Source organism: Sus scrofa, chromosome 2, assembly GCF_054392235.1.
Source record: "Sus scrofa isolate SSC_HxYL_T2T_F1_AM1 chromosome 2, Sscrofa_HxYL_maternal_Yorkshire_Landrace_v2.0, whole genome shotgun sequence".
In the NCBI taxonomy this organism is placed as follows: domain Eukaryota; kingdom Metazoa; phylum Chordata; class Mammalia; order Artiodactyla; family Suidae; genus Sus; species Sus scrofa.
This window is the reverse complement of record NC_139384.1, coordinates 51,549,393-51,574,717: the sequence shown is the minus strand read 5'-3', so window position 1 is coordinate 51,574,717 and position 25,325 is coordinate 51,549,393. Positions and strand designations below refer to the sequence as shown.

Genomic DNA, 25,325 nt, shown 5'->3' with positions numbered 1-25,325 from the left:
TCACCCCCGAGGAGGGGCTGAGGTGCCGGGGATGGGGGGCTCATCAAATCCTGAGAAGAAGGGGGAAGAGGCATGCAAACTCCATCTTCCTAGGAGAGAACTGCATGTAGAAACATTAGACCCACGGATGGGGTGGGGATGGAGATGAGAGTCAGGCTTGGGGAAATGATTGCTCAGAGCTCCAGGGCATTATGTGAGGAGATGAGGAAATGTGTATGCAGAGCACGGCAACTCCGTGAAAAAGGCCAGGACTGGTGATTCATTCTTCCAGCTGATTGTTCCCTTTGCCATTACCGGGCACTTACTCTGAGCCAGGGCTGGGTGCTAGCAGCACATAAATGAGACACTATTCTTGCCCTCCAGGAATCCTCAACCTAATTAGAGAGTCAGACCAACAAACGGACAATTTTCAAACAGGATGACAGGAGAGGATAGGGAAGGGGCCTCTGGCTCAGGCTGGGGTGCACAGTGATGGAGGGTGGTAGAGAGAAGGCCTTCTGGAAGATCACATGGCTGAGCTGCTTCTGAAAAAGGTTGAAGAAGCAGATGGTGAAGATGAGGAGGTAGGATGGTCCAGGTTGAGGAGGTGGCATGAGCAAGGGCATAGAGGGGAATTTTGGACAACGCAAGATATTTGGTGTCTTGGAGAATATGCAAGATGCAGGGAGTGGCATGGAGAGATCAGGAGACTGGAGATGCCCCAGGAGGAGTTCTTTGGCCTTGGCCGGCCCCAAGGGAGCCAAAAGTCCTGGAGGAGGCTGGGAGAATGGGCCAGGCACAGAGGGGGAGGGCTCTTTGATGGATACAACTCAGGATCAGAGAGAATCCAGCCTGCCAGGCTAAGGTGGTCATGAGTTGACATCAGGAGTGGACACACTGTGGCCCACAGACCAAATCTGGCCCATCACCAGTTTTTGTACATACAGTTTTTTTTTTTTCTTTTTAGGGCCGCACCTGCGACACATGGAGGTTCCCAGGCTAGGGGTCCAGTCAGAACTATAGCTGCCAGCTTATGCCACAGCCATAGCAATGCCAGATCTGAGCTGCATCTGCGACCTACACCACAGCTCATGGCAACACCAGATCCTTAACCCACTGAGCTTGGGCAGGGATTGAATCCGCATCCTCATGGATCCTAGTTGGATTCTTTTCTGCTGCGCCACGACGGGAACTCCTATACATCTATTTTTATTGGAACACAGTCATATCCTTTTATTTGCAGGCTGTCTCTGGCTGCTTTCATGCTGCAACCTCCGAGTTGAGTATTTGCAACAACAGAGACTATAGGGCTTATGAGGTCCAAAACAGTTACTATTGGGTCCTTCATAGGAAAGTTTGAAGCACAAGGAAAGGTGTAAAGCAAAGACCAGTTGAACAGCAGGAGTAGGAGGCTGAGCAATGAGGTCAGCACAAGTCCCACAGTTCTGTTTATAAGATGGTCTCTGCTCGGGCCAGTGTGGTTCAGACTGGGCTTGGGCTTTAGCTGGTCCTTGGATACTGGGGGGAGCTGAGTTCCCTGATGGCACTTGGATGATGGAAGCCTTTTTTTACTGGGGCCACTTTATTGCTTCCCTGGTAACTGTGTCCTTGTAGGAGAGTGCCCTTGGCTTTCCCCAGGTGAGGCTTCCTCCTCTTTCAGGAGTTTTCAACATGATATCTGGATCTCAAAAAAGCAAGGATCCGACCCCAGGGGTTCTCTGGGGTTGGATGCTCAACGTTGTTGTGGTCCCTGGATGTAGACACCCACCACAGCATGGAACCTGACTTCCTAACAGGCCTGGATCCTTGCAATCAGAATCAGTGCTGCAAAGATCTGTAGAGTTATCTATTCTGGTTCAGCCCCTCTCTGAACATCTTTAAATTATCTAAGTTTCCAGCCTCACAAGGTTCCTTTCAAAGGACCATCAGCCCTAACATCCCCATGGACTTCAAAAGCTTGCTATGACCCCTGGCAGTTCATTCCACCACTGAGAAACTCCTATAGAAATGGATCTGTCTGTAGTTTCTTTCCTGCTATCCCAGCTGCTGTCACTCAGAGCATGTCTCCCTTTCTGCATGACTGCCCTCAAATTTCTAAATGTAGCATCCACAGCCCCAGCCTCCTCCTCTCCAGGTTGGAGGTAGCTGCTGTTCTTTCACTCTTTCCAGACACACACAGCTGCCTGCCAATCTTCCACCCAAGCTATTACACCCCCCACTTCACACAGTAATCCGGGGTGTTCTGACTTGAGTCCAGATGTCACCAAATGTGAATAGACTCTGAGGAGCAGCTTCCAGCATCCATGACCTGCAGAGATGGACTCCTTTGGCCTTAAGGTTAGGATCCATATTAGGCTCACTTCTGAGGAAACATAACAGCAGGATGCATGGCTGGGAAAAGTGTAAGGTGCTTCAGGGACTCTGGTGGTGGAAGAGTGTTGAGAACTGCAAAAGACTGAGAGAGAATGAGATCAGCGAGTTCCCATTGTGGTGTAGTGGAAACGAATTGACTAGTATCCTTGAGAATGTGGGTTCGATCCCTAGCCTTGCTTAATGGGTTGAGGATACGGCGTTGCTGTGGCTGTGGTGTAGGCTGGCATCTGTGGCTCAAAATTGACCCCTAGCCTGGGAACCTCCATATGCTGTCGGTGCAGCCCTAAAAAGCAAAATAAAATAATGAAAGAAATATAACGAGACCATATCTGTGTATAACCAGATCACCTCCACAAATTTACTCTTTGGAGGAGTGACTTTGCTGTGCTTAACCAGATGACAAAGAGATGGCTGATCCAGAGGCGTTCTGCCACTCTGCACATCCTAAAAAATGTGACCCCGGGAACGAAGGCCTCACTTTATATTTGGCTGTTGGGACAAGGTCAGGTGACCAGGAAGTGCACTGTCTCATATGACCAAGGACCAAGTAATCTTCTGATGGGCACTGAACAATGACTGGGATGGGGGATCTGCTGCTTCAAGCTCCCATGCCAGGCTTGCTTACTTCCTTGCCTGAGTCCTGTCTTTTCAGAGTCAGTCTTTCATGATAGGCTTGATGCCAGAAGGCTGCCCTTGACCTCCTTGTCAGCATAGAGGAAATGCTGAGAGGGCAGGCCTGGCTTTGGCTCCCAGCAGTCTGGCTTTGAGCTTAGTATAGAAGGCCAAGCAGGGACTAAATCAAGGCAGTACTGGAAATGGAGAGGGAGCTTTTTTTTTTTTTAAATTTAAACTTTTATTGTGAGATAGTTACAGATTCACATGCAGAGAAATAATAGAGATTCCCCTGTTACCTTTCTGCATTTCCCCCTATGGTAACGTCTTGCAAAACTATGGTATAATATCAAAGTTGGGATCTAACTACTGATCAAATCAAGATAAAGAACGTTTTCCACCCATCAGCACAACATCCCTCCTGTTTCCCTTTTATTTTATTTTTATTTTTTGTGTTTTTAGAGCTGCACCTGTGGCATATGGAGGTTCCCAGGCCAGGGGTCGAATCAGAGCTACAGCTGCTGACCTGCAGCACAACTCATGGCAACGCTGGATCCTTAACCCACTGAGCAAAGCCAGGGATCGAATCCACATCCTCGTGGATCTAGTTAGGTTTGTTAACCTCTGGGCCACGATGTGGACTCCCTCCTGTTGCCCATTTAAAGCCACACTTGCTTCCCTCTTTAACTGTGGCAAATGCTCATCTGTTCCCCATTTCTAGAATTTTGTCATTTTAGGGATATTATATAAATAGAATCATATATATGTAAACTTTGAGGACAGATTTTTTTTTTTTTTTTCCCTGCTCAGCATAATTCTGTGAAGATCCTTCTGAGTTGTATAAATCAGATTTCTGGAGTTTCTGTTGTGGCTCTGATTGGTATCCATGAGGATGTGGGTTTGATCCCTGGCCTTTCTCAGTGGGTTAAGGATCTGGTGTTGCCGTGAGCTGTGGTGTAGGTGGCAGACACGGCTCGGATCCTGCATTGCTGTGGCGGTGATGTAGACCCACAGCTGTAGCTCTAATTTGACCCCTGGCCTGGGAACTTCCATATGCCGCAGATGCACCCCCCCAAAAAAAGTTTTTTCTTTACACACACACACACACACACACACATTTTTTCTTTTGCATCTGTGGCATATGGAAGTTCCCAGGCCCGGGATGGAATCTGAGTCACAACTATGACCTATGACACAGCTGCAGGACTGTGGGATCCTTAACTCACTGTGACAGGCCAGAGATCAAACCTGTGCCTCTGCAGGGACTCAAGTTATTATTGCAGTCAAATCCTTAATCCACTATACCACAGTGGGAACTCCCATAGTTTATTCCTTTTAAAAAATCAATTAATTCATTTTTTAAATGACTTTTATTTTTTTCATTTTAGTTGGTTTACAATGTTCTGACAATTTTCTACTACACAGTAAAGTGATCCAGGAACATATACAAATATGCATTCTTTTTCTCACATTATCCTCCATCATGCTCCATCACAAGTGACTAGATATAGTCCTAATTAGTCATTGTTTTATTGGAGTATGGTTGCTTTCCAATCTTGTATTAGTTTCAGATGTTTGGCAAAGTGATTCAATTATACATACATTCATTCTCTTTCTAATTCTTTTCTCATATAGCTTATTACAGAGTATGAGTACAATTCCCTGTGCTGTACAGTAGGTCCCTATTGGTTATCTATAGTTTATTCCTTTGTATTGCTGAGTAGCAAGCCATGGTGTAGATGAACCACAGATTGTTTATTCATTCATACAAGGATGGCCACGTTGTTTCTGTTTCTTAGAAGTTATAAATAAAACTGCTATAGACACTCACATACAGGTTTTATATGAATACAAGTCTTTATATTCCTGGGATAAGGGCAGAATTGTGCCACTGCTGGATTGTACTGTAGCTGAATGTTGGCTTTTTAAAGCAACTTACCAAACTGTTTTCCAGAGTTGGCTGTGCCATTTCATATCCCCACCAGCAATATATGAGCCATGCGGTTCCTCTGCGTGCTCGCCAGCATTTGGTATTGTCACTATTTATTTTAACCACTCTCATAGGTGTGCAGTGATATCTTACTGTGGTTTTAATTTGCATTTCCCTAGTGAGCAGTCATGTTGATTGAACATGTTTTCATGTGCTTAGTGGCCATCTGTATATTCTCTTTGGTGACATGACTTTTCATTTCCTCTGCCCATTTTCTAATTGGGTTGCTTTTATACTTCTGAGTTTTGAGAGTTCTATGTATATTCTGAATATCGTCCTTTGTTGAATAAGTGGTTGGCAAATATTTTCTCCCCATCTGTAGTTTTTTTTTTTTCATCAGGACTTTTCACAGGGCAAAAATTTTAAATTTGGGTGAATTTATCAAGTTTTTGTTGTCAAGTTTAAGAACTGGTTGTCTAGCCCTAGATCCACAAGATTTTTCCCCCAAAGTTTTCCAGTTTTATGTTTTACATTCATGTGCATGATTCACTTTGTTTTGTTTTGTTTTATTTTTAGGGTCACACCTGTGGCACATGGAAGTTCCCAGGCTAGCGTTCAAATCAGAGCTGCATCTGTCAGCCTACGCCACAGCCATAGTAACACCAGATCTGAGCCGCATCTGGGACCTACACCACAGCTCATGGCAACACCAGATCCTTAACCTACTCAGTGAGGCCAGGGATCAAACCTGAATCCTCATGGATACTGGTTGGGTTCTTAACCTGCTGAGCCACAGCAGGAACTCCTGCATGATACATTTTAAATTAATTTTTGTGTAACATGTGAAACTTCAGTCAAGGTTCACTTTTTTTTTTTGGTCTGTGGATTTCCAATTGCTCCAGCCCCATTTGTTGAGAAAGACAATCTTTCCTTTATTGGATTGCTTTGGCACCTTTGGAAAAAGTCCATTGGGCGTATTTATGTGGGTCTATTTCTAGGTTCTCTAGTCTGTTCCATTGATGACTATGCCTCTTCTTCTGTTAATACCATAGAGTCTTGATTAGTATAGCTAGGTAGTTAAGTCTTGAAGTTGTACTGATTTATTTTGCTTTATTCTTTTTCAAAATTCTTCTTTTAGCTTTCCATATACATTTTAGAACAATCTTGTCTATATCTACAAAAAAAAATCTCTGTTGGATTTTGGTAAAAATTACATTATACCTGTATATTAAGTTGGAGAGATTTGGCATTTTTGCTATGTTGAATCTTCCAATCTATGAATATGAAGTGTTTCTCTATTTATTTAATTCTTCTTTGGTTTCTTTCATCAGTATTTTTTAGTTTTTGGCATCTAAATCTTTCACTACTAGTTTTGTTAGATTTACACCTGAGTATTTCATTTTTTGAGTGAGTTTAAATGGTACTGTATTTAAAATTTCTGTGTTCATTGCTAGTATATAGAAACAGTGATTTTTTTTTTGTATGTTTATCTCTAATCTGTGACTTCGCTAAATTTACTTATTAGTTCTAGGAATTATTTTGTAGATGCTTTGGTATTTTCTACATAGACAATCATGTCATTTGTAGGGACAGTTTTATTTATTTATTTATTTGTTTATTTATGTCTTTTTGCTATTTCTTGGGCCGCTTCCGCAGCATATAGAGGTTCCCAGGCTAGGGGTCTAATCGGAGCTGTAGCCACTGGCCTATACCAGAGCCACAGCAATGCGGGATCCGAGCCATGTCTGCAACCTACACCACAGCTCACAGCAACGCGGGATTGTTAACCCACTGAGCAAGGGCAGGGACCGAACCCGCAACCTCATGGTTCCTAGTCGGATTCGTTAACCACTGCGCCACGACGGGAACTCCCCCAGTTTTATTTCTTACTTTCTGATCTTTATGCATCATCATTGCTTTTCTTGCTTAATTGCACTGGCAATAACTTTCAGCACTGCCTTTCATGTTCTTCTTAAATTGAATAAGATAGTGAGAAGTAATATCCTTGACATATTCTTTTTTTTTAATTTATTTTTTATTTTTTGGTCTTGTCTAGGGGTTCACCCATGGCATATGGAGTTTCCCAGGCTAGGGGTCCAATTGGAGCTGTAGCTGCAGGCCTACACCACAGCCACAGCAATTCGGGATCCAAGCCACATCTGCCACCTACCCATAGCTCACGGACCAACGCCAGATCCTTAACCCACTGAACAAGGCTAGGGATCGAACCTGCAACCTCATGCATGGTTCCTAGTCGGATTTGTTAACCACTGAGCCATGACGGGAACTCCGACTTATTCTTGATTTTAGGGGGAAAGCATTCAGTTTTTCACCCTTAAACAATGTTAGCTATAGGTTTTTTTGCAGATGCTCTTTATGAAGTTGAGGAAGTCCCCCTTTTTCAGTTTTCCTGGTTTTTTTTTAAATTATGAATGAGTGCTGAATTTTGTTGAGTGCTTTGTCTGCATTGATTAATATGATTATGTGATTTTTCTGTTTTTGCCTGCTAATATAGTAGGTTATATCGATTAATTTTTGAATATTGAGTGAGCCTTCCATCCCTAGAATAAGTTCCACTTGGTCATAATGTATGATTCTTATATATTGCCAAAATCTATTTGCTAATATTTTGTTAAGGATTTTGTGTTTGTATTCATGAAGGATATTTCTGTAGTTTTCTTTTTTGTACTGTTGTTTGTCTGGCTTTGGTATGAGGGGTAATCTTAGCTTCATAAAATTAATTGGAAAGCATTTCTTCCTCTACTATTTCTTGGAGGAGACTGTGTAGAATTGATGTTATTCTTTACATGTTTGGTAGAGTTCTCTAGTGTTCATTCATAGTTTGAATGAGAAATCCACAGCCACTTAAATTTTTTCTTCCATAGAGATAAGGAGTTCTTCTCTTGCTTCTTTCAAAAAAATTGTCTTTCATTTTTGTAATGTTAACTATAATGTTTTGGGATTTCTTTAGGTTTATTTTACTTGGGATTCCCTTAGTTTCTTGAATCTATAGGTTTATCTCTTTTTTTCAAAATTTAGGAAGTTTTCAGCTATTATTTCTCTGAATTCCTTTTCATACCTTCTCTCTTTTTCTTTTCCTTCTGGGACTCCAGTGCCTTGACTATTAGATCTTTTGTCAAGTCTCACAGACCCCTGAGGGTTTGTTCTTCTTCTTTTTTTTTTTTTCAGTCCATTTTCTCTCTGTTACTCAGGTTAATTTCTTTTGTTTCAGCTCACTGTTTTTTTGTTTTTGTTTTTGTTTTTTTGTCTTTTCTAGGGCCGATCCCACAACATGTGGAGGTTCCCAGGCTAGGGGTCTAATTGGAGCTGTAGCCACTGGCCTACACTACAGCCACAGCAACACGGGATCCGAGCTGCACCTGCAACCTACACCACAGCTCACGGCAACGCCAGATCCTTAACCCACTGAGCAGGGCCAGGGATTGAACCCTCAACCTCATGGTTCCTAGTCAGATTCGTTAACCACTGCGCCATGAGGGGAACTCCTTTTTTTGTTTTTTGTTTAATTTTTTTCCTCCATCCCTTTCATTCTGCTGTTGAGCCCATCCATAGAGCTTTTTATTTTGGTTATTGTGTTTTTCAGTTCTAAAATTTCAAGTTGGTTCTCTCTTACATTTTCTATATCTAAAACCTTCTGATCTCTTTTCTAGGCTTTCCCATTGTTTGTCATTGCTCGTGGAAGTATTTTGTTCAGCTCCTTCTAATCTTTGTCAAATGATTCTAATATTTCTTTGATCTGGGGTTGGCATCTGTTAATTGAATTTTCATCCATTTTGAGATTTTTCAGGCTTTGGGTATGATAAGGAATGTTTGCTTGAAACTGGACATTTTTGTATTATGTTGTAGACACTGGATCTTATTCAAACCTCCTGTTTTAGCTGGTCTTCTCTGACACACTCTTGACAAGAAGGGGTGGTGAGGGAGGTTGCTGCCTCATTCCTGGCAGGTAGAAGCAGCAGTGAGGATTCCTCACTGTATCTCTGTTAATACCATTGGGGGTGCCTCATTACTGCTGGGAGCTGGTCAAAGTCCTGACTCTCCACTGACATCTGCTGACACCACTGTAGTGAGGAGTGAAGGATGCTTCATTACTGCCAGGTGGGAATGAAGGTCCAGGATCCCCATGTGGTCCCTCTAACACTGCAGGGGGGGGGAGTGGTTGGCCTCATCACTATGCTGTGGAGATATAAGTCTCAGCTTCCTATTCGTCCATCACTGACACCAGCCTAATTGGGTTGTTAGGGTGCTTCCTCACTGCCTCACAAGAATGGAAATCTGAGATCTCATTCAACCTTAGCTGGCATAGATGGGGATGAGGCTGCAGATTTTTTTATGTGGTATTTGTGGGAGTAGAGTGCTTGTTGTCTAAAACTTTTCTGTCTTACTAGGCTGCTCCTTCTGTGGTCTGCATCTCCTGGCATTTTCAGGCTGCTGGTTTCTTTAGTATCTATGATATTTGAGGCAAAAATAAAACCCAGGCAACTCATCACCATCTCATTCCTTGGTTCCTTGGTCTCTGGCTGATCTGTCCACTTTTCTCCATCTTTCAAATGCTTCTTAGGTTCATTTTGGGATGTAGGACCAAGGGTGTTTGTTAAACTCAGCAGGAGGGATAGGGGAAAGTTTGTTTAGTCCATCTTCTCAGAAGTGGACATTCCCCTCTCTGGGGAGAAAATTTTTGATTCAGAAGATGTCAGTATGAGGTCCCAACTCAAGAGAATAAGTAAGTGGTCACTTCCTCCATGAAATAATCACTGAAGATTGTCCTCTGACAGCCAGTCCTGGGACACTCCCATCACCCCGTGTGTCTATTGTTTGGACACTGGCCTGCTGTTTGGAGGTTCAACATCATATGTTCTTTTCTTCATGGAAGGAAATTTTCAGCTGCAGGCAAAGAAGAACTTTCTTTTTAAAAAAATTTTTTTTGCATTATTTAAAATTTTTTTATTATGGGTGATTGACAATGTTCTGTCAATTTCTGCAGTAGAGCAAAGTGACTCATGCATATATATACATTGTTTTTCTCACATTACCCTCCGTCATGTTCCATCACAAGTTATTAGATAAGTTCGCTGTGCTATGCAGCAGGCTCTCATTGCTTATCCACTCCAAATGCAATAGCTTGCATCTACTAACCCCAAGCTCCCAGTTCATCCCACTCCCTCCCCCTCCCCTTCCCTCTTGGCAACCACAAGTCTGTTTTCCTAGTCCATGAGTTTGTTTCTTTTCTGTAAATAGGTTCATTTGTGCCATATATTAGATTCCACATATAAGTGATATCATATGGTATTTGTCTTTCTTTCTGACTTACTTCACTTAGTATGAGAGCCCCTAGTTCCATCCATGTTGCTGCAATTGGCATTATTTTTTTCTTTTTTATGGCTGAGTAGTATTCCATTGTGTATATGTACCACATCATCTTCATCCATTCATCTGTCAGTGGATATTGAGGTTGTTTCCATGTCTTGGCTATTGTGAATAATGCTGCAGTGAACATATGGGTGCATGTATCTTTTTTAATGAAAGTATGCCCAGGAGTGGGATTGCTGTGTCATATGGTAGTTCTATATTTAGTTTTCTGAGGTACCTCCATACTTTTTTCCATAGTTGTTGTACCAATTAACATTCCCACCAAGATAGTAGGAAGGTTCCCTTTTCTTCACATCCTCTCTAGCATTTCTTATTTGTTGACATGTTCCTGATGGCCATTCTGACCTGTGTGAGGTGGAGAAGGACTTTCTAATGATCAGCTCTTCTCTCACAGGAGACCCTGCCATGGAGAATGTGAATTTTCATCCTTGAAAACATCCATCAGATGCTCAAAGTCCTGGGTTGGGAAGGAGGAGGCTCTAGGCAACCTCTGAGGCCCTTCTGATACTAAGATGGTGAGTTAATTCTTCTCTTTCTTTTGTATGAACCTCTAGGGGACAGAGTCCATGTGTAATTTTTCATTTGTTTGACATAGGTCCTCATGCTGGGCTTTGCACACAGGATACTGTTTGTGTCATTGACAGAGTGGTGGCTAGAGGCTGAATGACTGAATAGTGTGGGTTCCAGCTGGCATCCACTCAGACCCGCTACCCTCAAACACATGGTGGGGGTGAGCAGAGCTGGCTAATACCCAGATTATGCTGTGGACTTGGGGAAGTGTCTTGATGTCAATCCTTCCCCTTCCCTCCAGCCCTATATATTAGAGTGCTATGACTCAGTCAATTCCTGCAAGGATGTGCTGACTTAAAACTCACAGCGCAGCAGATATCCTTAGAACATGCGTAAGCATTTATCTTGCTTTGCCACTTCATCCTTGGCTCAGGACAGTTGGTCTTTCCCGGATCTGATTACGCACGAGGGCCAGATACCCAGGGCTCAGATTTAAAGATTTAGAAGTCCATTAGGTAGGGAAGAGAACCAGGTGGCAGAAAGAGCTGGCTTAGCACTTTTCTTCTGAGCCATGTGCAGACATCAGCTAATGAAATAAGCCCATTAGGAAAAGAATGTTGGAGAATCCCTTTCAAGAGCATGGAGGTCCTTTGGAGGAAAGAACATTCTCTGACTCGGACAGAGATCCAGGGATCTCTGGGGGAAAATGTCTTTTCAAAATGGTTTCTTCAAGGAGTTCCCGTCGTAGCTCAGTGGTTAACGAATCTGACTAGGAACCATGAGGTTGCGGGTTCGATCCCTGGCCTTGCTCAGTGGGTTAAGGATCCGGCATTGCTGTGAGCTGTGGTGTAGGTTGCAGACATGGCTCGGATCTCACGTTGTTGTGGCTGTGGTGTAGGCTGGTGGCTACAGCTCTGATTCGACCCCTAGCCTGGGAACCTCCATATGCCGCGGGAGTGGCCCAAGAAATGGCAAAAAGACAAAATAACAAAAAAAAAAAAAAAAAAAAAAAGATTTCTTCAAAAGAAATAGAGAAGCTGCTTTGTTTTGGCCCTGTCATATGGGTTATCTTGGTTAAGTCTCATGGCACATGGGTGAGTTAGTCATCGTCTCAGTTTTTAGTTGAGGAAACAGGTGAAAAGAGGTTAAGACATTTCTCTGAGGTCAGTCACAAAGCTGACAAATGGCAGAGCTGTGATTTATACTCTGGTCTGATTCCAAACTCATGCTTTCATCAAGCCGTCATTCTGGCTTTTCTAGAAGGGGAGCACCAAAGGGAGAATTTCTTTTTTTTTTTTTTTGAATTTTTAATTAATTGTTTTTATTGATGTATAGTTGATTTACAGTGTTGTGTCAATTTCTGCTGTACAGCAAAGTGACCCAGTCATATATATACATCTATTCTTTTTGTCATACTGTCTTCCATCACAGTCTATCCCAAGAGATTGGATATAGTTCCCTGTGCTGTACAGTAGGACCTCATTGCTTATCCATATTTTTTTTTTTTTTTGCTTTTTAATTTTTTTTTTTTTTTAGGGTTGCACCTGTGGCATATGGAGGTTCCCAGGCTATGGGTCCAATCAGGGCTACAGCTGATGGGCTACCACACAGCCACAGCAACATTGGATCCAAGCCACATCTGAGACTTATATCACAGCTCATGGCAACACCAGATCCTTACCCCACTGAGCGAGGCCAGGAATTGGACCTGCAACCTCATGGTTCCTAGTCGGCTTCCTTTCCGCTGTGCCATGACAGGGACTCCTGCTTATCCATTTTAAATGTAACAGTTTGCATCTACCAACCTCAAACTCCCCATCCATCCCACTTCCTCCCCTCTCCCCGCTGGCAACCACAAATCTGTTTCAAAGAGAGAATTTAAAAGATTTGCTTTAGAGGTACCAGGCTTAAGAAGATGAAATCGGAAATGGATGTATATTTTTCAGATTGATCCATAGTTACCACTTGCTTTGGTTATCATTCCTTATTGCATCTCAGACTTTCTGTCTATGATCACTGTTCTTCTGAATTAAGCATGTCCTTTAGTAAATATATCAATATGGGTCCGATCGGAGAGACCACACAGTAATTTGAGCAGGGGAAGTTTAATATACAGAATTATTAATTAAATGGGGACTGGCATAATAAGGGGTTGGGTAATAAGTGGCAAAGAGAATACATTAATATAGGCTGCTTCCTGTGTCCGCTATCCCTATATTCTTTACTACTACTCTCTCTATATGTCTCGTATATGCTATATATATATGAGAGGCTAAGAAATGGAACCAGGAAGAAAAACACCCCTGCATTATCTCTCTACTGCCCTCTATTGACAAAGCTTATTAACATAATGCCAGCTGGCAAAAGAAAACTAAAAGCCCATCTCAGCTCAGTGCAAGCAAATCCGACTAGCATCCATGAGGATGTGGGTTCGATCCCTGGCCTCGCTCAGTGGGTTAAGGATCCAGCATTGCCATGAGGTGTGGTGTGGCTTGCAGATGAGGCTTGGACCTGGCATTGCTGTTGCTGTGGTGAGGCCAGCAGCTGTAGCTCTGATTCAACCCTTAGTCTGGGAATTTCCATGTGCCTCGGGTATGGCCCTAAAAAAACCCTAAACTAAACTAAAATAAAACAAAGAGCCCACCTCTACTTTTGCAGAGCAGAAGGGTGAATTTGGAGCTGAGAGACATAAATTGACAGGTGGCACAGTGAAGGTCTTCTGATGATACCTGTCTCAATTTTCATCTGAAAGTTTTGCCCCCATTCTTGATAAAAATATTGGTGGGTATACAATTTATTTTTTACTCAGCACCTAAAGATATCACTCCACTGTCTTTAGGTTTTCACTGAGAAGTCATCTGCCAGTTCGATTATTCTTTGTTTGTCTTTTTTTCCCCCTGGTTATTTTAAATTTTATTTCTGTGCTTTTGGTGTTTGGCAGATTCACTATGTCTACAAGTAGATTTTGTTTTGGTTATTCTGCTTGGTATTTGCTGAATCTGGAGATTAATGTCTATTTAGTTTTGAAAAAATCTCAGCTATCAGATCTTCAAATAATGCTTCTCTCCTATCTCTCTCTCCTTTCCTTTTGAAGCTTTGATCAGATGAAAGTTAGACCTTCTTATTTTAGCCTCCATGTCTCTTAACCACTCTTTCATATATTCAGAATTTTTTTTATTACTTCTATGCTGCATTTGGGGTAATTTTTTTCAGATTTGCCCACAAGTTGATGAAATCTCTCATTATGTGTATCTAATACACCATCGATGGACTTTTGATTTCAGTTATTACAGTTGTTTTGTCTGTAGATGGTATATTTGATTCTTTTTCAAATCTGTTTGGTTATATTTATATAATTCTCCCTACTCTTAATTTGAGTCTTTTTCTTTCTTCCTCCCTCCCTCCCTCCCTTTCTTTCTTTTTTTTTTTTTTTTTTTTTGCTCTTTAGTGCTGCACCTGCAGCATATGGAAGTTCCCGGGCTAGGGGTTGAATCAGAGCTGCAGCTGCTGGCCTACCCCACAGCTCAGGACAATGCCGGATCCTTAACCCACTGAGCAAGGCCAGGTATTGAACCCACATCTTCATGATTGGTGACCTGCTGAGCCACAATGGGAACTCCCTCTTTTTTTTTTTTTTTTCTTGTCTCACCATTTTGGTTTTTTAAGAAACTAAAATATAGTTGATTTATAGTGCTGTGCCAATTTCTGCTGTACCGCATAGTGACCCAGTCATACATATGTATACATTTTTTTTCTTATATATCTTCCATCATGTTCTATCCCAAGAGATTGAATATAGTTCCCTGTGCTGGACAGTAGGACCTCATTGCTTATCCTTTCTAAATGTAATAATTTGCATCTTCCAACCCCAAACTCCCTGTCTATCCTATTCCCTTCTGCTTCCCCCCTTATTTCTAAACATATCAAACATGTAAAATTGTGTCTTTTAATTTGAGTATCTGATGTTTTTATGGGTTTAATGCTGTTTTATGGGTCGCTGCTGACACTCATGGTGTCATAGTGCCTTGTGTGTTAGGTTTTGAGTATAATTACACCTTCCTTGGAACTTTATCTATAGGAATTATTTGAGGCCTGGATTGAAGATGAGTCTCTCCAGAAAGCACTGGTTTGTTTCTGACAGGCTTTGGGGGATGTAGTTAAACTGGGACCTCTTTAAGTGATAGTGCCAGCTTCAGGTTTTGTGAACAATCCAGGTAATAACAACTTGACCTTCAAGTCCTGGTTATGTTCTGGGTTTATAGTTGGAGTTCTCAGAAATTTTTATCTTCTCCACCTAGAATCCAAGGTCAGAGATAGTCAGTTTTCTCTACTGTCCCCTCTCCAAAAAGGGGGTTTGGGGGTTATTTCTACTTCACCATTTGAGGACACAGACCTTTGAATTCCCAGCTTTCTGCAGGGGACAGTGGTTCTTTTAGATTTCCTACTTTGAACAGGCCACAGCCTTTGTCTCCTGTAAACTACTGGGCCATGAATACTGAAGCTCAGTGTTAACAGGGCTTGCTGAATGTCCTCCAGGGAATGTTGGTTTCATTGTCCTCTGGTTTCTACCTTTATTTTTGGCCCTTGAGAATTTTTTACTTTATAATTTTTTTTTTTGTCTTTTTGCCTTTTCTAGGGCCGATCCCGTGGCACATGGAGGTTCCCAGGCTAGGAGTTCGAATCAGAGCTGTAGCCTCTGGCCTACGCCAGAGCCATAGCAACACAGGATCTGAGCCACGTCTGCAACCTACACCACGGCTCATGGCAATGTGGGATCCTTAACCCACTGAGCAAGGTCAGGGATCGAACCCGCAACCTCATGGTTCCTAGTCGGATTTGTTAACCACTGAGCCATGATGGGAACTCCTGAGAATTTTTTACTTTAAAATATATATATATATATATTTTAATGACTGCACCAGCAGCATATGGAAGTTTCCAGGCCAGGGATTGAATCTGAGCCACAGCTGAGGCCTATGTCAGATCCTTTAACCCACTGCCCCCAGGCAGCTGCGGTGACCCAAGTCACTTCAGTTGCATTCTTAACCCACAGCGGGAACTCTATTTACTTTCTTCCTAACTCATTTCTTTCCAGACTTTATGTAGTCTACTGGGAGGGTTTGTCAGAATCTCAAATTTGCTATAGTAAGAAACAATTTGAACAAGGCTAGATATAAGGCCACATTTAGTCCTCACAATAATTGCAGGATTATTAAGTCGATTTTTTTTTTTTTTTTTTTTTTTTTTTTTTTTTTTTGGCCCAGAAAGTTGAGGCTTAAGGAGTTTACATAGAGATCGAGTGTTAGAGCTGGACTGGGACTTAAATCTACTTCTTCTGGCTCCATTTCATCCATCCTTTGTTCTCCCCACCACATCGCTCTAGTTCCTTGGTTTTCTCCCTTCAATTAGCACAAATTCTAGAATTCTCTGTGATGTGGGCTGTTCCTTGAGCCCAGAAATGCAGTGAGAATTCTAGAGGAGTCTTATGTTATTTTTCACTTTACAGACTGCAGTCCAACTTCTCTGGATGGTGCCCACTTTTCTAATGGTTGGAGACCCAGTAAGGACGGTCCGAACTGATAAACTGGAGCATCATGGATGCAGCCCCCAATTCCCCAGAGATCTGTGAAGCATGAGGGTGTGCGATTTTCTTTGCAGGATATTTTCCTATTCCGTGTTGTTTACAGAATGTACTCTGGAGTCTAGAGTCCCTTCGGGAACACTATGCTCTGACAGGGCCCCTCCTTTTCTCTTTCCCTCCTTCCCTCTTTGTCTGCTTTTACCTCGTCCTCCCTCTCTTACAAGGGTATTCAGTGGAAACTCCAGGGATTGAGTCCTTCTGTCAAACAGACGTCAACATTGGAAACGTCAGAAGTACACATTCTGTATGTCTTCCAGACTTGGAAAGAACTGGGACCAATTAAAAGTGAACTTTTAAGAGCAGCGAACATCTTGCATGCCAGGTTTCAGCTGAATGTCACTCCAATTGCCTGAATTATAACTATCAGAAAAAAATGCCTTCTAATTATGGAAATGCCATTAGGAGGAGTTCCTTCTGCCTGGAAACTTAAAAAATGACTACCGCCCCTACTTCTACTCCATCTCTTCACACGATTGCTGTAGTTCAGAGGGAAAGAGGGAAGCTCACTGTATTGAAAAGAGAATTTGTACCATATGGAATCTGAATGTGGATTCTAACTCCATCAATTATTGCCTCTCCGACCTTGGAGAAAACAGTTGACCTCTCTGATCCTCCATTTCCCCATTTATAAAAACAAGGATAATAATACCTACTCCATGAAAGTGTTGTCAAGATTAAATGAGATGGTGTACATGATATATATAGCATCTAGCCTTGCACGTAAGGGATTGCAAAATTGAGTGGGTGGAGAAGGAGGGACCAAGATAATTGTCGGTAAGAATGAAGAGAGAGCTTTGACGCAAATGATAACTGACACAGTTACTCATTTAAGCAGTTTTTCACTCTGGTGATCTCTACACATTCATTTAGTTATGGAGAGTCACACGCTCATTTAGATATTGCTCTTTGGTGCCTTCGGGCCTGGTTGGCCAATTCCACGCAGGAGGAGATGAAGATATGTCGAACTTCATCTTTCCATAGAATCTTGGCTCTGGGAGGATTTCTATTCTCTGATCTTGCTGATACCTGATTTGATCTCATGAAGGTACTTCTCTGCCATGGCAGAGCATTCTCTTCCCCCTCCATCTTTCACCCAAATGCTGGACAGAGTCTGGATCTGCCTTTTCCAGCAGGTGGACCTTAGAGCCTGACAACTGGGAAAAAGTAGATTTATTGCAGTGTGTCCCCAGATCCATATACTTACCAAACATTGCTTATAGACAGATATGTCTTGAAATTATATATTCACATATATTGCAAATATGTATAAAAAATACTTAAGACAGTAGCAGATGAAGAGAAGCCTTTTGAGCTGTATTTTCTCAGGCAATGAGTATAAAAGTACAATCCTGTGGATCTGAGAATATTTTGGATTTCATTTGAAAGGGTTGGAAATGACGAGGGATCTGATGAAAGACTCATGTCTCGGTGGGCTGACCTTCCCTGCACTCTTCCATCTCCTCAATCTATGAGGTCAATGTTGAAGAAGGTGGTGGCATCATCTCCACTTGCCATCAAGGATATCCTCCGAAGGATAACTGTGGTCCTGATAATGCCTCCAGCTGTGTTTCCCTGTACCCCCTGGATGGCTCATTAGGTGAGTATAGGGTGCTTGGGACCTGGACACCTCGGTCCCAGCCTCCCTTGGTTGCCTCAGTGCTTGTCCTGTGCTACAAGGCTGGTCATAGTGGATGTGGAAGTTCAACAAAGACCATCTTAGTGACAGGCAAGTGGGGCAGTGAAAAGGAAATGGGCAGGTAGCCCGGAGCACAAAGAAGGGGCAATGAGGAAAGGAAGGAAGGGGCAGGAGCGAAAAATACATCATAGAGCATAGTGACCAAGAGTTCTCACTAACTCCTGGAAGAAGAACTCCAAAGATTAGATTGTGAGGATGATCCAGCTGCCACATTTTATCCTTTTCTCCTATTTTCTGCTCTTTCCCTCTTTGCTCCTACTCCCTCCCATTCCTAGAGAGACGTGCTCTTCCTAAGACGTATCCCATCACCATGGCTTTGTACCCCTCCTCCTCTCATAGCTACCATCATCCCACTCTTTCAGTTACCATTTGTTTTTATAGCTTCTCTCCCTCCTGGCTTTCCCCCTAAGTTCATGACCATTGTGCTTGAAGCCATACGTTTGCCCTAACTCTGTCTTTTCCTTCACAGCCAAGCATCTGGAAAGAGTGCTCTACTGTCTTCTTATGCCCTGTCCACTCATTTCCCATTTGCTCCTTAATATAAGGTTGGGTGGCTTATGTCCTCATCACTCCACTCCACCTGCTCTGGGTGGACCTACTAGTGTCCTCACCATAGAACCAAGTGGAAAGTTTTCAATCCTTTTTTTCTTGGGTGTGTCTGGCCTATTTAACTATTGGTCACACCCTCAGTTTCCTTAGGGTTTCCTCTTCATGAGTCCCACTGACCCCTCAGTGTTGGTAGTCCCACTGACCCCTCAGTGTTGAGTTTGCCTTTTCTTTCCTCTTAACCCCACTCCATTCCCAGAAAATCTGTGGTTTGTAACTACTATCTGTAACTGTGATCTCCAGCTCTGATCTGGACCTTGAGTTCTGGACTCTTATGTACAGTCATCAACTGGATGGCTTCTCTTAGATGTCTCATCAGCACTGCAGACTTAGCCTAAGCTGGCACAGTTGACTGGCCATTTGCTCCCTTCCCTTACCTGTGCTTTGTATCTTTGTGGTGACATTCCATCTATTTAGTTACTCAAACTAGAATGCAGTCAATCGGAATTCCCATCATGGCTTAGATGGTTAATGAACCCGACTAGCATCCATGAGGACGTGGGTTCGATCCCTGGCCTCGCTCGGTGGGTCGAGGATCCGGCATTGCCATAAGCTGTGGTGTAGGTCACAGACACGTCTCGGATCTGGCATGGCTGTGGCTGTGGCATTGGCCAGCGACTGCAGCTCCGATTCAACCTTTAGCCTGGGAACCTCCATATGCCATGGGTATGGCCCTGAAAAGATGAAAAAAAAAAAAAAAAGAATGCAATCAATCCTACCTCCTTGCTATGGACTGAACTGTGCCTCCCACCCCCGAACGCAGATGTTGAAGCCCTAACCCCTCGATATGACTCTATCTGGAGATGGGGTCTTTAGGAGTAACTAAGGCTAATGAAGGCATAAGAGTGGGACCATAATCAAATAGGACTATGGCCTTATAAGAAGAGTTGTGAGGACACAGCGAGAAGGTGGCCATCTGCAAGTCAGGAAGAGAAGCCCCACCAGCATCTGACCCTAGGGGACCTTGATCTTAGACTTCCAGTCTCCAGAACTGCCAAGATTAAGTCCCCATGGGTTAGGATACCAGTCTATGGTATTTGTTATAGCAGCACAAGCTGACTAATACTCTTCTCTTTCTTTTTCTCCTTGCAGTGAGAAAACTCTGTCTATCTTAGTGTCTAAATAGTTTACTTGTGTAAAGCTTTCCTTTTTATCAAATTCCAATGTGGCTATAAAGACTCATGTAATTCTACAAGTCCTTTTTTTTCTTTTTTTAAATTAATTTATTTTTTTCCCACTGTACAGCAAGGGGATCAAGTTATCCTTACATGTATACATTTTTCCCCCCACCCTTTGTTCTGTTGCAATATGAGTATCTAAACATAGTTCTCAATGCTACTCAGTAGGATCTCCTTATAAATCTATTCTAAGTTGTGTCTGATAAACCCAAGCTCCTGATCCCTCCCACTCCCTCCCTCTCCAATCCCAGCAGCCACAAGTCTATTTTCCAAGTTCATGATTTTCTTTTCTGTGGAGATTTTCTTTTCATTTGTGCTGGATATTAGATTCCAGTTATAAGTGATATCATATGGTATTTGTCTTTGTCTTTCTGACTCATTTCACTCAGTATGAGATTCTCTAGTTCCATCCATGTTGCTGCAAATGGCATTATGTCATTCTTTTTTTATGGCTGAGTAGTATTCCATTGTGTATATACACCACATCGTCTGAATCCAATCATTTGTTGATGGATATTTGGGTTGTTTCCATGTCCTGGCTATTGTGAATAGTGCTGCAATGAACATGCGGGTGTATGTGTCTCTTTTAAGTAGAGTTTTGTCCGGATATATGCCCAAGAGTGGGATTGCGGGGTCGTGTGGAAGTTCTATGTATAGATTTCTAAGGTATCTCCAAACTGTTCTCCATAGTGGCTGTACAAGTTTACATTCCCACCAACAGTGCAGGAGGGTTCCCTTTTCTTCACAACCCCTCCAGCACTTGTTATTTGTGAATTTATTAATGATGGCCATTCTGACTGGTGTGAGGTGGTATCTCATGGTAGTACAAGTCCTTTTAAAAAATACTGCTCTTTCCACCTCAGGTCACTTCATTGGATCAAGGCGCTTCTCCTTTCATGTTGATTTTGGTATTTACCTCCAGCTCTGAATTTTTATATTCATATTGCTCCTTGTTGGTAGTTCAGTTTTTGTCTCATCTGCAGCTTTTCCGATATGGTGAGAATCTAGTTTTTTCACTCTTATCTCCTCATGTACCCACACCACACAATTCTGCAGTTTCCCCCTCCTCTCTTTATATTCATATGGTAATTTTGGTTTGATCAAGATTACGACTCTGTAATTTTTATTTGAAGCTTAGTTACTACTTGTCGTTTCTTGCTCAACTTTTTGATCTCTGTGGAATTTTAAATTATCTTCCATTAAATTTTTTTCCATACTTTTGTTTTTTTTATACTCATCACTAATTCACTGCTCTCCCAGATGTCTAAATCTCTAAATCTCTTCTCAGTATGTTCAGACATAGAAGTTAGTTCTGTTACTGAGTCTTTTTCAGATTCTTGGACAGCAAGGCCATAGAAATGAATATTGCTTCCACAAGACTCTTAGGCAAGCAAAGCTTTTTATTAAAAGAGATAAATTGTGCACAAGGGAGAAGGCAGAAAAAAAAAATGCCAACTCCCCATGTAGAAGGGGCCAGTTGCTTTTATAACAAAAGGGAGGGTTTGTGATTACTGATAATTTCCAGAAATCATCAAACGTCTTTGATCGGCAGCAGGTGGCTCCATGGTGGCTGTCAGGATTAGGGAGTGCTTCTGAGAGGGGAAAAAAATAGAGGAGAATTTTCTGCAGAAAAGCGAAGGCACAGATAAGGTTAAAATTTATAGTTGAGCTTCTTGCCTTGTGGCAACTAGTTATACTCCTTAATGTAACAGATAAAGTTAATCTTTTATTCCTGCAAGCCGGGTTTTTTCCTTTCCTTTTCTTTTCTTTTTTTTTTTTCCTTTTGTCCTTTTAGGGCTGCACCAACAGCATATGGAGGTTCCCAGGCTAGGGGTCTAATCGGAGCTACAGCTACTGGCCTACACCAGAACCACAGCAACGCAGGATCCAAGTCTACACCACAGCTCACAGCAAATGCTGGATCCTAAACCCACTGAGCGAGGCCAGGGATCGAACCCACAACTTCGTGGTTCCCAGTCGGACTCATTTCTGCTGTGCCACCATGGGAACTCCAAGCCTGGTTTTTTTCTCTGGGAGTCAGGCCCCCAAGACATTTTGTTCTATAGCTTGCAAGGCCTCTTTTGCCTAAAACTATTATTGGGGTCTTTCCCCAAAATAGCCATGTTCTGATTTTTTTTTTTTTTTTTCCTCAGCTCATCATTGTCTCTCTCCCTCTTTTTTTTTTTTTTTTTTTTTTTTTTTTTTGCTTTTTAGGGCTGCACCTGCAGCATATGGAAGTTCCCAGCATAGGGGTCTAATCTGAGCCACATCTGCCACCTATACCACAGTTCACAGCAATGCCAGATACTTAACCCACTGAGCGAGGGCAGGGATCGAACCCACATCCTCATAGTTGGTTTTGTAACTGGCTGAGTTGTTATGGGAACTCTCTTATCAATGTCTTCTTGAAGTTGCTTATGAAGCTTCCCACTAACATGAAACTGGCCTGCTACCCTCTCTGCCTGCTGCCCAGAGACCACACTCCATCACTTTTCACTGTATCCCTGAAGTCCCTTGGCTTTTTCTTTGCATCAGGTCCTTCGTTGGATCTTATGCCATCTTCTTTCTTCATTTACTCCCTCCTTTAGTAACTTTCTGAGAAATGGCTCACGGGAGGCAATTTTTTTTTTTTTAACTTGGTAAGTTTTAAAGTGCTTTTATTCTACTTTCACATTTATTTGGTATTTTGAATAAGTATACAATTCTGAGTTGAAAATTATTTTCCCCAGGGTATTTTGAGAGCATGGCTTAACTTTTATCTAGATTTCAGAGTTACCACTGGGAAGTTTCATGTTAATCATATTTTGACTGTTATTTGTTTTTTTTAAACCCCTCTCTGCAAACTTTTAAGGTATTTTATTCGGCCCCAGGGTTCTGAAATTTTCACCTTTGAGTGACTATTTTTATCCATTGTGCTGGGTACTCGATGGCCCTTTTATTACGGAAAATCCTGTCCTTTAGCTCCAGGATATTTTCTTGAAGAAAAATTTAAAAAAAAAAAAATGTCTTTCTCAGAGTTCCCATTGTGGCTTAGCAGTAATGAACCCAACTAGAATCCATGAGGACACAGGTTTGGTCCCTGGCCTTGCTCAGTGGGTTAAGGATCCAGTGTTGCCTTGGGCTATGGTGTAGGTCTCAGACGTGGCTTGGATTCTGCATTGCTGTGGCTGTGGTGTAGGCCGGCAGCTGTAGCTCTGATTCGACCCCTTGCCTGGGAACCTCCATGTGCTCGGGTATGGCCCTAAAATAAAGACAAAAAAAATGTTTCTCTCCTCACCATTTTCTCCGCTTTAGGTCTAGAATTCTATTTTTCAGCTACTGGATCTTCTGAGTTAATCCTCTAATTTTTTAATCTTCTCTTTCTCGTTTTCTGTTTCCTTATCTTTATGCTGTACTTTCTGGGAGATTTACTCAATTTTATCTCCCAGCCATTGTACTGAAGCTTTCATTTCTGCTCACAGGTTTCTGGTAATTAACAAGAGCTCTTTTTTGTTGTTGTTTGTTTTCTGAAAATTACTTTTTAATAGCATTCTGTTTTAATTTCGGGGCTTCAAAGCCTTCACATGCTTCTCTGTGGTTATTATCATTAGATGTCTGGATGTCTTCTTTCTCCTGAGCATTCTCTTCCTTTCATGCTGCTTTCTCACATGTGTTTCAGTCTGTCTCAGGGTAAAGGTATTCCTCACATGTTTTGGGGGATCCTTGTTTGACTACCTTTGTCTGTCTGTCCATGCTTGGGACTCACAAACCTGGGCCTCAATATAGGACAGTTTTGCTAGAATGTTTAGTTGAATCGCTTTTTCTTTTTCTTTTTTTTTTTTCTTTTTAGGGCTGCACCTGTGGCACATGGAGGTTCCCAGGCTAGGGGTCTAATCGGAGCTGTAGCTGCTGACCTACACCACAGCCACAGCAACGCGGGATCTGAGCTGCGCCTGTGCCCTACACCACAGCTCACGGCAATGCCAGATCCTTAACCCACTGAGTGAGGCCAGGGATCGAACCCTCAACCTCATGGTTCCCAGTCAGATTCATTTCCACTGCACCATGATGGGAACTCCATTTGGTTTTTTTTTTTGTTTTTGTTTTTGTTTTTTTTTTTTATCTCTTGATATCAGAGGTTTGGACCTTCCTCTTGGACTTGTCAGGTTTCCTGGAGGAAAATTTTCCAGTCTCCTGCCTGGAGGGTTTCAGCGTGGCTTAATGGCAATCACTGAGTCCATTCAGAGAAGAAGGCTAGAAGTCTCAATAACAACCTTTTAGTTCCTTTGATTTTTGTGTGGTGGCCCTGGTTTCAACTGGGCTTGGTGTCCCTTAGTCCAGAGAACCTAGACCTCTGTTGTCCATTATGTAGCCTCTTGTCACATGGGGCTTTCAGCACTTGACATGTGGCTAGTGTAACCAAAGAACTAAATTTTAAATTTCAATTTATTTTCTATTGCGTTTGTCAGGTTATGTTTGAACCATAGAAAAACAACATTGCACAACCATTTTGCCACACTTGCCAGTGTAATGTACCTGCCAATTATTGCACCAGCTTCATATTGTTAAGTATTTTAATTAAAGAAAAACTAAAAATCTGTACAAAGGAAATTCTGAATTCCTTTTTCTTAATTCCTGGAACTACAGCACATTGGAAAGAGAAGCAGGGACTGTGCCTGCAAAAGGCCCTGTGTCATAACTCTTGACACTGGGAATGCCAATAAAACTGTGAGACCTGACCTTCAAAAAAATTTTTTTTTAATTTATTTAAAAAAAAATTCACACCCTACTGGGTATTGGGAAAGTTTTACATATTTTGGAAAAACTTGGGTACGTGGATCTACTTTTCAAACTGTAGACAGTATGAAATCTATACATAGATCGAGTTTTCTGACGAAAACTTAGCATTCAGATTGATGTGTGTGAATGTAAAATACATTATATTTTAAAAATGAGTATAAAAGATCTCACCAATAATTTTTTTTGCCTTTGTTTGTTTGTTTGTTTGTTTGGGTTTTTTTGTTTGTTTGTTTGTTTGTTTTTTAAAGCTGCACCCGTGCCATATGGAAGTTCCCAGGCTAGGGGTCGAATTGGAGCTGTAGCTGCCGGCCTGCACCACAACCACAGCACTTTAGGATCTGAGCCTCGTCTGTGACCTACACCACAGCTCAGGGCGATGCCAGATCCTAAAACTCACTGAGCGAGGCCAGGGATCGAACCTGCATCCTCATGGATGCTAGTCAGGTTCGTGAACCACTGAGCCACGATGGGAACTCCTCACCAGTAATTTTTTATGATGTAATATTTTGGATATATTGGGTTAAATAAACTACATTATTAAAGGTAATTTGACATGTTTAAACAGTTTTTAATTATGTATGTAGCTCACACTGTGTTTCTATGGGCAGTGTTGTCCTAGAGGCTGGAGGT

General features: G+C 42.1%; 1 long non-coding RNA gene across 8 annotated transcripts in view; it reads left to right on the top strand.

The window, feature by feature from the left end:
* LOC106509423 (uncharacterized) overlaps positions 1–25,325 on the top strand; it is a 193,437-nt gene that overhangs the window by 5,230 nt on the left and 162,882 nt on the right. For 4 of the 8 annotated variants that reach the window (XR_014837281.1, XR_014837282.1, XR_014837285.1 and 1 more), the window contains exon 2: positions 10,680–10,800. This is a non-coding gene — a long non-coding RNA (uncharacterized LOC106509423). Of the gene's footprint in view, positions 1–10,679; positions 10,801–16,301; positions 18,034–25,325 lie in introns of all 8 variants that reach the window. The other 4 variants (XR_014837280.1, XR_002341574.2, XR_014837283.1 and 1 more) reach the window with 2 other exon arrangements.